We start from the raw sequence: 13,303 nt of genomic DNA on the forward strand, positions 1-13,303 counted from the left end.
TCTATGTTAGAAATTCTTTTCTAAGTCTGTTTTGAATCATAACCCCTAGTTTATAAGAAGCAGACCAACTATACATCTGAGAAAGATGAACAAAAATCTGTAATTCCTTATCTTATTTTCTTTTAACCCTTTTTTTGAGGAAGTACAATTTTTTTTTTTATTTCTGTCTTTTGAAAAGAAAGTGTCATGCACCCAAGTATTGGTCCCCAGGAACACATCAGAAGGTTATCAAAATACAGTACGCTTTCATTTCTCTTTCTTTCATGGCACTTCCTTGTCACGAAATGTTAAAGTAATTCTAGGTAAATCAGTACACAAACCCATCTGTTACCATGACAATTAAGGGAAGTGATGCTGCCGAAGTATGAAAATGAGCTGGGCAGCATTAGGACTAAGTGACTGAATATGTCCTTACAGGGGCAGCAGCAGAGAGCAGGGAATGTGAAAATTACGAAGACGGTGATTTTTGGTCATTCTGCTTCCACAAAATGATACCTTAAAAAAAAAAAAAAAAAGAAGCGCAAATAGTCCTTTACAAGCACAGAGGATAGACATGGAAATATTGCTCATGCATATTTCCTATCACTGGTTAAGGTCATCATCGGACTCACAATTCATATTCTCCTTTCTGCATTTACTGAGAGTGCTCCCCAAAAGTCATGACATTCTGCCTTAAAACAGACTATTCTAATTTGACCTTCCTTGCCATCTCCCTGTACTGTTACTGTCCCCACAGATGCACAGTTTTACATCGAGGCAGCCAAAGAGGAATTATGCAACACAAGAATTAAAAAACATAGCTTGAGAACACCACAGTAGACATACTGGATCTGATCAAGCAATCAGTTTAACCCAACATTTTGCCTTCAGCAGTGACCAAAAGCAGGCATTTGGAAAACAGTATAATCAACGAAAACTATGGGTTGATCCCCTGGTTTCTCTCCTGGCTTCTGGCACTTATTGGAGCAAGTAATTATTCCATCTTCTCTTTCTCCATCACGTGCATGCCTGTAGCTCTCCCATTGCTCATTTTATTTTCAAGCTGAAGAGCCCTAGTTTTATTTAATCTCATGTAGAATGAATGCCTTTTCATGTGGCTGATCCTTCTTGTCATTCTTTACAATTTTTCAAATAATTCCACATTCTTTTGGGGGGATTGAATTAGTAGAACTGTCAGCATTATTCAACACATGGGTATAGTATATACAATGACACAATGATGTTTTCTGTTTTGTTCCCACTCCTAATAATTCCCAACATTTTACTTCCCTTTCTGAAAAGTGCTGAGCACTATCCACACTGCTTTCAAAAACTATTTCCAGAGTGGTAGTAATTAATTGTTCTGTTACAGATAATTAGGATTATATCCCCACCAGTATATTACTTGGTATTTTTCAGTACTATTGGCTGTCTTACTGTGTGATTTGAAATAGGATCACATAAATTTGTCCCCTCTTTTCCTGTGTCGTCAATGACAGCTTTGAACAACACAGGTCCAAACAGAGATGGTACTAAGAGCACTCTAGTAACCTCTCTCCCTCATGGAAGTTGACCATCAGCTCTACCTCTTTGTCTCCTCCTACCTTTCAGCTCTTTATTGATTCTGAATGGAGCTTGTCTTCCTACCCCATGAGAAATTAGTTTTGTAGAAGTATTTAATGTTTACAGTAAACATGTTGTAAACATATCTGTTGTAACAGGTTTCTCCAGAGACAGGTGTGTAGCAGCACAGGCCAAGCCTGAAAAATGTAGGAGAAAGTTACAAGGTCATTTGCTAGGTAATGGCCATTTTTCTCTGTTTTCCAGCTTATATTAACTAAATATTCTCCCTTTACTAGTATTTCTTGACAACCCATGCCGTTCTTGTTTTGTACAATACCGTTCTCTTGAATTTTTGTTCCATTATATGTGCTTGTGAATAGGCAGACATATGCACCATACATGCATACACACAGTTTTCTGTTGAGATCCTCCCCAGCTAAAGACCATTAGAACTGCTAGAAGAGATCATCTTGTCCATCTTACACAGTCCGGGTCTTACTTTGTTCTTTCAAGACACTTTTGTTTGATTTGTTGATTTAGTAGAGACATGAGTTCCTGCCGCATGTGCCTGTGTCCCATCCCTTTGCTTTAACACCAGCAACTTCTAACTGTGCAAAGTGCCAGAGATTCTCCTTACTGTCTTCAAACTTGGACAGAAACTACAGTGCTGTGATTCAACCAGGAGTGTGTGTATGTCTTGTCTTAGCCCAGCCCCATCATGTATCTGTGCTGTTGGCCTGCCGTGAGTCACTTCTCAACACGGGTGTGTCATATTATGCAACTCACTGTAGGGTTATGACTCAACACGAAGTCGTAAAGCCACTTCAGCCCAGGCTAAAACAAGTCTTTAAAAATATGTCTTCGCATGATTTAAAGATTTCAGGTGGTAGAGGATCTACTAAATTCCTTATTCCTGTGGACTTCGTGACACCACAGAAAAAGTAAGATATCTTTTCCTAGAACAGGACAGTGTCCTTGGCTGCAATGAGAAACTAAAAACCACAGCAAGTCAATGCTGTTATAGAAACCTGAAGGGAGTAAGCAATATGCAGAGAGTATGGTTGTTAGAGATAGTCAGAAGAACAACTATATTGTTTGAGACAAGCCAATCAACCAGGAAAATAGCACTCTATTCTTTTACGAACTCCATAATCAAAGCATCTCCATCATTTTTGGTCCAATCATTAGTCTTACTTGGCCGCTCTCTCTGTGTTAAGTCAGCAGTTGTTTCAAGGGAGAAAATTATTTTACCAAAATGAAAAGCATAGTGATGCTCTGGAAAACTTTCCAAGAATTTTCCTGTAAAGCCTTGTTTTAAAACATTAATTGTATGGTTTCTTAGCTTTACTTTTCCTATAATGACCAAAAAAGCCCAAACAAAAACCAAAACAGAACAACAAACCCCCCTACTTTCTCTTTTTTCACTTTCAGTGAGTTGAAAAAGTAACCTAGCAAAACATAAGCAGTTCTTTTAATGTAAAAGCAAGCATGACGGACCAGTCTCAGAACAAGAGAGACTATAAATACAAACACAGTGACTGCTGACAGTCTTAGCACTGGAACAAGCACTTCCATTGAGGTAAATGGAATGATTCACTTGATGCTGTTACTCACTTGTGTCTGTGCAGGAGAGGGGACTTATTTCAGAAATGGCCTCAGGGCATGATACCCTTCTTGTTATCTACTAGGTGCCTCAAACAATGTAATGCTCCTTCTTCCTAAATCAAGCATGTAAATCTTTACTACAGTTTAACAGAGGAGTACTTAAAATCTTGATGTAAATCACTGAAATTACTTGCTCTACTCCTAACCTAAGAGTAAACCTCTGTAGGGAATGACAGAAAGATGCTGTATCAGTACAGGCTAAAAGACTGGGCCCATAATGTCAGTTATATAGCACACACTGTAAAAACAACTATGAGATGACCCTAATCATATGTCTGAGAGTCGTCACTTGAAAACTGTAAGACTGAACTCAAACCCTCCCTAAATATGCACAGTCAGAATTAGTAGGGGGTTTATTTTGAGCTTCGGTGATGCTTTTCTGCACAAGAAGATGTGAAGTAAAGAGGATGTGCAGTAATGTCTTGAGGGAGCAGAGTATCAAAAAGTGTTTGGAGACAGTTTACATAGAGAAAAATAAATATATAAATAGCTGATTGTGTTTAATGTGTTTTATGGTGTTCTTTGCTATAACAGCTGAATATTTGAGAGAGAGGAACATGAAGACTAATTTATTTCTCAGATTCCTGGTATCAAAACATCTCTTGTAGCAAGGAAACAGCAGTACATCTCCGGATCTCCAGACAGCATGGTAACAGCTGAATCATCCAGTCCCTCTGTCCTCTTGTTTGGTATGTATCACGAAAAAAAAAATACCTCCCCTTCTCCCTTTCCCTCTACACATATACATACACATACTGACATTCTGGGGACTCTTCCAGAAAACCAAAAATACTGGCTTTGCATAAAGATGTCAAATAATGGTAGCAGAGATGACAGTTACATTAATATAGAATTACGATTCACATCCACATCAAATACAGCTCTAGGTGTAATATCTTTATTTATTAGTTTCATATAAATTTCATTCCTAAAGCTCAGGCATTTATAATGACTTACGACAGAAGTACATCAAATCTTTTCCTGAAGGAAATCTTATTGAAATGGAACTGTGGATTGACATTTGTCAGAATGCATTTACTTAACATATGAAATCTTGTCATGGCAAAAGTCATTACATGAAATTTTTTTTAGTGAAATGTCAAGACCTCCTGCTGGCCATGCAAGCGTGGTTCACAGAAGTTTATAGTTGGCTAAAGACGCATAAGAAAACTTTCTTTATCACTGAGTTAATGACAGTTAATAAACATTTAATGCAAAAATCCTGTTTATAAGCATTTTTAGGGGTAAATCTGTAATTTTGCTATTCTACATTCCAGGTTCTTAGCTCAAAACCTGTACTTAAGGTGTACATTGGATCATTTGAATCTGATAATCTTTGCAATTATACTGAATTTATACTATATTTTGAAGTCAAGTACAGGAGCACTTTATTAGTTCCTGCATATGGGGAAGTGTATTTTTAGGGTCAAATTTATATATAAACTGCCTTTTAAGAATTCTTTTCTGGTTTCAAGATACAGTGCCAGCTCTGAAATCCAAATGAGGTTCAAATTCATAGCTGATCAAACTTTATTAATTTCACTGACACTGCAGCCACAAGTCTTTTGATCCTAAATAATTTGATTTCATGCTGTTTGAAACTGCAAAACAGAACAACAATCAGACTCCCAATGCAGCTTCCCATAGAGCACTGCTAATGGTCTCACCTATTGACCTAACAGCCTAGGAGGAATTTCTGTCACAGTGTAGAAGGTCAAACTGTATGCTGATTTCAAATAGTAGACAAACATTTGCAGGGAAGTACTATGAGAATATCAAATTAATTTATGCATTTAAACATACCACATGGCTTGATTACAAATGATGTGCCAGTTCTCTCCTTTATCTAACACTGAAGTTTTGTGAATTTTCATGAATTTTACATCTGCAAAGTTAATTGTAATTGTGAATCCCAAACTTCTGGGATAAGTCTTACCCTTTTTTATTTTTCCTCAAGGAAATTTTTTCCAAGCATCTCTGATGTGTTGGAGAAACTTAGATTTAAAAACATAGTTAAGCAAATTAAGTGTAACCATCTTCTTGTTCGGTTCTAGTTATCCTATGTAATTGTGTTACATGTAAATAAACAATATTTGCTTCTCAAGGCATTGTGACATAATATTTTGAAGCAAATATTATTTGTTCTCTGTCACACGAATAGCACAAATGAATCTCACTTCCATTATGTGTACTGAAGGAAACACAAAAGCTGTCTTGCACACAGACAAGTGTTCTCTTTGTGAACTGTTACAGAAACTTCCCAATGCGCTTCCTCTGAATCCAAGTCTTCCTTACATAAATTTAGACGAGCTTCAACTTCCTTCCACTACTAGGAACCAGCATATTACTCAATTTTAAAAAGTTCATCTCCATTTTGAATTTAATGGAAGCTTATAAAATAATATTACATGACATGAAAGTATGCTTCTGATGGTCTGCAAATTTGGCAGAAACAATGGGTGGGGTGGGGCTTATGATTCCAGAATTTATATATGTATTTCTGCTCTAAAAACCATAAATTATTGTAATTACAGTGCTAACAGGAAACAGAAATGGGAGGGGTAGTTTTATTTTTTCTTTAGACAATCAGTTGCATCATAGACTAAGCAAAGTAAATCAGTGTAGGATGAGGAACTTCCCAGCTACATAAATACATACATGTCCATCAGAGGGAAAGGGTACATGTGGGCACAGGTACAGTATTAGGGATAAGTACATTCAGGAGAGGTGGTGTCTTAAAATGGAAATAAAAAAAAAGAACAGGGACTTATTCTCAGTTATTTTACAGAGTCACATAGCTGGAGCTGTAAGAGGACAATTGACAGAAGTCCTCTGGGTGGAGAAAAACTGGAGAGACAGTTTCTAGAACAGAGGCAACTGATCATTAGGTCAATCAGTGGATCAGTTCTGTCTAGTACTAAGGAGGCATGCAAAGCCAAAGACTCCAGCCAGCCAACTTTCCCTCTTTCCTCCTATTGAATTACTTCACTTGTGAGTGGAAGCAAAGGAGAAAGGACATCTGATAGGAAAATGTAGTGAGAGACTAACCTCTTGGTTTTTCTTAAATGGGTGGGTTCTGGCCTTTCATGCTCTAATCCTTTAGAAGACTTCCCTTGACCTCAGCTGGCATTTTCTCAGTGCACCTTTCAGAAAAAAGACTGACCATGATGCACACTGTTTAAAATGGCTGGTGTTGCACTAGGATGTACGTCAGCCATGGAAAACTGTTTATCTGCAGATGCTAGCAATGTAGGACTGCTGTGAACTGCATAGAGAACAATTAACAATCTCCCTGAAAAGTCAGCAGGCATTTAAGAAATCATTAGGTAAATGCAGTGGCTAAGATTTTGGGTAGGAGTTGAAAGATCCCTAATTTTCAGTCAGGCTTTTAAATTGTATTACCTGTGCATATACCTTACATCAGTATTCATCTCACCAGACTTTAGCTACCTGAAAGTTAGGTGTCTGTTTTAAGTTACTTCACTAACTCTCTCCATGTATATATAGTTATGTCTCTGTAGTAAAGAAGAGAGATAAATACCTTGCCTTCAAAAAAGCACCACTGTAGAGAGAGCTTCAGTAAGTAGGTCAGAGATCAACCTTTTAGATGGCTAAAGACACATGGAACAAATAATAGTTCTTTGGTCACAGCTGTAGGCTAAGAGACATATAAACTAAAGTACCAAGGCTGTACTGTTGACCCCATTCTATCAACTAACCAAAGATTCTCTAAGCAAACACACAAATTATCCTTGGTATTAAAAGCTTCTCACAGTAGCAAATAGTCACCAATAAAGACTTGGTACATCGGTTAAGTGGTTACTACAGAACAGAATGTTTCCATCACAGAGGCAAACAGAAGATGGAAAGACTAGAATCTCACACCAGAAGAAATGCAGGCATTTTTTCATTCACTTACTTTCTAAGGAATACACATCCTTTATTTCATTACTGGGAAATAGAGTTTGTATGTGTTCCCAAGCTAAAAACTGACTGCAAGGCTATTTTTCTCACAGGTCAGATGTGAGGAAACAGAGCCATTTCACTTCCTTCAAAATCTCTATATAAAGAGAAGAGGAAAATGGGACCAGACCTATTGTTCTTACAGTTTCCTGCCTCCTTTTTCACTATGCCTTATTCAAAAAAGCAAGGGTCTGCCACTTCAAGTGCATCATCTCTATTTAGTGTATTTGGATATCTAACAATATATAAATGGCTCTTGTATTACGCAGACAATATCAGAAAAGCCTTCACTGATAAAAAGGTTGTACATCAAAGGTAGCTGCTGCCTCTGTTTTTCCTTCACATAAAATATAGTAGCTCTTAATTCAAAGTGTTCTCTCTCTTCCAAGATAGTAAGATCAAATTATACAAATAAATAACCTGCCCACAAAATCTCACTAAACTATTTTTTGGTTTCTTTTTCTCAGCTGTTTTTCCTAAGTCTTCAGTCATTTGAATGGCTGGAATATGATGATCAAATATAAACAGGAGAAAGGTCTGAGTTATGAAGTACATTTGGCCCAATCTTGGCTACCCTAGTCCCAGTTTTTTTGCCAGGGTTGCAACAGTTCTCACTGGAATGAAGTGGGAAGTGGTACAAGAAGTTTCTGCTCTCACTCGGTGATGAGCTGTAACTGGAGACCTGGGGAAGCAAGCATGAGCCCACTGTACGCTCCCAGCAAGCCCTGCTTTGCTGTCCGGTGCTATTTCTTCTATCCGTGTGAGATCCTTCGCAAAGGAATTGCAGGGATCGTGCCTGAGGCATGTCCTCTCTGTCTCTCAGCCATTTGTAAATACCTATAAAAACAAGCGCTACCCAGGCATCTCCCAAAGCTGGCCATGAAGAAACCTACTAGTACATCTCTTTCTGGGTCGGAAGAGGAAGATGAGATAGCCTGCTACTTCCTAGCACCTGTTCAAGCTAGGAGATCTAAGCTGCCACCTTAGCCAGGTAACAGCAGTGCTTGGATTCCTGCAAAGAATCAGCATTGCCTTTTATCATAACTGTCGTTTGATCTGTTGGGGAGTACAGAAGAGATACCAATTCGGGACACAACTTTTCAGTCAGAGGGGTGACTATACATTCTAATCCCCTTGTAATGAAATTACCTTCTCTATAAAAGAGCCAAACTATTCTTAGCCTGAAAGAAAAGGCGCATGGGAAGAGTAATGATGCAAAGAGCTGCTTTTCTTCATCTTTTATTTCACCCTCCAGTAAAAGAGAGATATGCGCCTCACACCCTCAGAGTATTCTCTCTCCTGTCACAGACACAAATCCTGGCAAAGGACTTTGGTGGGAAGAACACACAAGGGCACACACAAGTTAACAGTTAACATGAAAAAATGCGTGGATAGCAGAAGATGCAACTGTCTCTCTGTATTTATGCACTTATATTCATTCCATCCTGACAGTTTCTAATACGCTCATTTTATGATTAATTTAAAGAACTGTTAAGATCTGCACCTTTTTCTAGAAGGAACAGGGAGAAATAAAGCACTTGGCAATGATTCCACTTAAATTCAGAGAGCTGTAGCAGTATGTAGGCTTAGCCCCAATTCTACCAAATATAGTGCCTCTGAAATGACTGGAACAGAACATGATGTTTCAAAAATAAAGAAATGTGATTTCTTTAGAACATTTGAATATGTGTTAATTAAGTATATTTCCACTCTGCTCGAATAATAGGTTTAGTTCAAATAACATTTATTGATTTTACACTACAGGACTGTCATTAGCATTTGCTAACTGAGTTAAGTTTAGCAGGAAGTTATGATGGTAAGAGCTTTGCTTCAGGAATTATTTATACACTAACAGGAAAACTACATCTTTCTTCTCTGACATCTTGAGTCTCTTAATGCGAATAGAAGATGTTTCAGTTCTATGTATGTTGTATATATCTTACTGTCAAACTCAAAAAATGGGGTTTCTGTGAATAGGAATGGTAGTGCAATGAAAATGCTACCGTATTTCAAAATCAAATCCTGCTCCCAAGCACACTAGTGTAAATGCAAAGTTATACCCCTCACTGTGATGGAATTATTCTAGCTTTTACAACAATATATGTAAGCTGGGGACATGGAGGTGAGGTCAATGGCCCCAAAGTAAGTGGGGGTTTGGCTGTGGGGGTCAGGGCCAGCTGTGAGCCAGCTGCCGGAGGGGCAGCCACAGCCAGCGCCGACCTCATCCCACGGGAGCTGTCTTCAATTGCGGCTCTGCCGCGGGGCCTGGCCAGAGCTGCGGCCCCATGGCATCGCAGCCCTGTCCCTGGCCACGGGCCACAGGTCCAGACCTCCTGGCCCTGCCTGGTACCCTGGCTGGGGGTGGCGGGATGGGACTTCTGTCGGCAAAGATAGCCACTGCCTGTCTTGTCATTACGCTCAGCTCCTGGCTTCCCTTGCTAATCCCTGACAGTCAATGTGGATAAAGAGATGTATTTAGAAATAGATCTTCAAAATTAGTCAAGATGTTTGGAAGAAAAAAAAAAGAAAAAGATAAGACAGGGGACAGAAAAAAATAACATAAAAGTTAGAAAGTGTGAAGAAATGAGAGTCTGTGAAACATTAAAGCAAAGCTAGAGAGAGAGAGAGAGACCTTTAATTATTAGACTCCTTCCTACAGCCACCACAGATGGAGCATACAGCATTCTTAATATCCCTCCTATACCTGACTCAAACATCAGAGAAATTTCATAACAGTGTTGTTTTTAACAAAAGAAGCAGATTTGAAAGCACGCTGGGGTGTTTTTGATCTAGAGGACTTTAAGAAAAAGAAATAAACTAGATTATTGCTATCTTAAGCAAGTATAAGACACAGAGGGAGTTTTACATTTTACTTATCTTAACATATCAAGAGCAGCCCACATCACCATGGAGAAAAAGGAAGGGATTAAAATCCTTGGGAAACCGATCTTAATGGAAAACAGCTAAAAGAACAGGCTGAGTCAAATTCTGACCAAGAGGGACAATCACACCATGAAATAACAAACTGGTGAATGCAGAATATAGAAGGTATCAAAGCACAAGGAAAAGGTGAGTTGGAGTACGAATCCCAAGACTATCAATATTGTGGAGGATTGTATTGCTAGTGTGAGGAAGAAATATGTAGAAAGAAAGGTTAAAGAGGGGAATTAAAATCCCTGAGTAACTGATTATAACTGAAAATTGTTAAGGAAAAAATAGTAAGATGGAAACTAAAATACAAGTGAAGTGGAAAAGGAAAGATACAATTATACATACACTTAAAAGCAGAGAGTAGGAAAAGGAAGGAGGGGTGAGTATGTGTGTAATATGGGAAACAGAGAAGTGAAATTTTGCTTTCAGGACTTCTTCCCACCTCATAACCAATTTCTGACAAATTCAGTAACGTGCCAGAAGTTTCCTGAAGTAGCCATTAACCCTCCCAGATGGAAATCATTATTCAGTGGAATAATGATCCATTAGGAAGGGATAACATCCTCTTCCATCAGCAAGCTACAGTGCACTTCCACATTCAGGGAGCAAGAGGAAAGAGTAAAAAGTACAAGAACAATGAGAACTGCTCAAGAATCCAGGGAGACAGGAGCTAAGTAAATAAAGGTAGTGAAGGAGGTATAAGACTGTTTTCAGACTAGTTGGGGCTTCAGTAATGTAAATTTTAGGGCTTCAAAACAGAAAGATATTGAGGGACTACAAAGATAACCCAAATCATTAAGAAAAAGTAATTTGAATATAACCTTATCATACTTCAAGGCAGTTGTTATCAATCTATAAATAATTTTAGGAAGAATTATGTATTTTAGTGCCAAAAAGTACATGGAAAAGTTCAACTATTTTACCCCTCCTGACTCTACAAAATTATAGAGAATATATTTGTAAAAGAGGATGTAGACACTGTCATGAATAATCCGTAAATAAATAATGGCAGCAAGACCAGATGGATTTGCAGTTAAATGTTGAAAGGCTCTAAAAGGATTTTTAATTTCTATAAGAAGAGACTTATTTGATAGTATCATGCAAGCAGGAGACATCCTCTCCTTTTGGAAGAAACAAGGATAGTTTTAAACTCTAAAGAGTGGTGGGATTTGACCAACTGCTCAGGCTTTTGAGGTGCTGAGGTAAATATGAAAAGCCACTCTCCCTTCAATTCATTCTATAAAGGAATTCCTCTCTGGAACCTACCAAACACAGAGCTATGCTGGAGTGAGGGTAGGTGCCTCCCACCTTTTGAGATGCGGAGATGAAATCTCCTGTAGAAATCTGCCAAAATCATAAAGGAGTAAAGGTTTCTCTTTTCCAGTATCTTCCACTTTGATTTTTTTAATCAAAAAAGTTTTCCTTTAGAGGCTTTCATTTGACTGCTTACTCCTTTCAATCAATTGACATATTTGGATCAAAGAGAAAAGGGGGCAGTTTTTGAAATATGTGCAACTTTTACAAGGCCCATGATAGATACATACAAATTAAAGGAGAGGCTGGGGAAAACTAAGCAGGCACAATGGTGAATGATACGGAAAAGGTATTATCCATTCTCCACTGAAGAAATTCACACAGAGAAATATTATTAAATACTCCACAGATAGTAGATGTCTCCAGCTAGGTTCCCATACATATTTCAGTGGTGACACAACAGGCTAGGGAGGCTGCTGAGAAAGAAGTTATTCTTTTCCCTTACAGGATGTGCCTGCACAGAGGTGCAGGAGGGACCAGAATGACCACATTGTGGTGAGTAACAACATTGTTTTAGATCCACCTTTTGCTTGCTGAATGCTCCTTGCAAAGGCGCTCTCCTTGTACAGAAACAAAAAACAATACCCCTCCCCCCCGTTGTTACTGCTTGCTACATGTCTCTGTGTGGAAAGGATTTTTTCATCCACCATGGAAAATCTCATAGCCTTAAATGTGGGATGCCCTTCTGATGGAGAAACAATCGCAGCAGGACTGGTAGAACAGAGGGTAGGTTCTTTGAAATATGGATGCCATTTTGTAGAAGGTAAAATCAGCAGCAGGTGAAACCTGACCATATGACAAAACTGGTGTTTTTTGAAACTGAAAGAATGTAAACATCAAGGTTGGGAGGTTGTAAACTGTAACACACAGAACATACATGCAGAAATTTACAAAAGTATGGGTACAAACATCTGTAAAGTGGCTATATTTGCATTAAAAGGTTGCTTCTATACAAAGGAGATAAGGATGCTTTTAGAAAAGCAGAACAGCGATTTCTTTCATTTGGTAGCGTTAACACCATTCTAAACATATTCTTCCCTCAGGGAATAAAGTACCCTACCTCCAAAAGTATCTTCTTTTTTGAAAAGATCAGGTAGTAACAATAAAACAGCTCTGAAGTCTAAGACAGAAGGGGTTTTTTAAACATCTCCCATTTGTTTCTAGCCTTACTCTACTTGTCTTTCCACTAAAGAATCAGGATAGAACCAGTTCCTGTAACTCCTCATGAGCTGCAAGTAAAGGAGTATATTGACAGAGATTGTAAAACCTGCTCCACAGCATTATGTATGCAGAAGAATTTAGAAAGGCAATGACAAATAACCTCAGGGCCATTTTTCTAAACTTGGGGAACAAGGCGCAAGATGGAAAGTGGACCCAAATACATACTTAATAAGGTTGAAAATTATTTGAAGGTGTTTTAATTAAAAAAAAAAAAAAAATCCAAGCATATAGCTTACTTTAGTACAAATAAGGCAGTACGTAAGACCCACTAACTGTAATAAGAACTCAGAGATCCAGAGGCCCATCAAAAGCAGGTAGACCCTAGACATGGCACTCCCACTACACTTCATGAAGAACAGACCATGCATATGTGTATGAGTTATGTTTATTTTTAGAAATGAGTCTCAGCATGTGTAAAAACTAGTTTTTAGAAACCAATAGTAATTTCACAGCTGATAAAAGATACTGAAACCTGAGCAGTGTTTTAACTGGCATGTCCCTTAAATGAATAAAACATTATTTTTCTTTTTTTTTTTTTAGCAGCAATAGACATACATATTTCTGGTCACATATCAAGTTGTAAAAGTATTTGTTTTCTAAAAAAAGTAATTTTTTATTGATGTATAATTTGGCTCTGATTCTAAGAGTTGTTATGGCCAGCAAAACA

The sequence above is a fragment of the Haliaeetus albicilla genome, chromosome 7 (genome assembly GCF_947461875.1).
Source record: "Haliaeetus albicilla chromosome 7, bHalAlb1.1, whole genome shotgun sequence".
Classification (NCBI taxonomy): Eukaryota; Metazoa; Chordata; class Aves; order Accipitriformes; family Accipitridae; genus Haliaeetus; species Haliaeetus albicilla.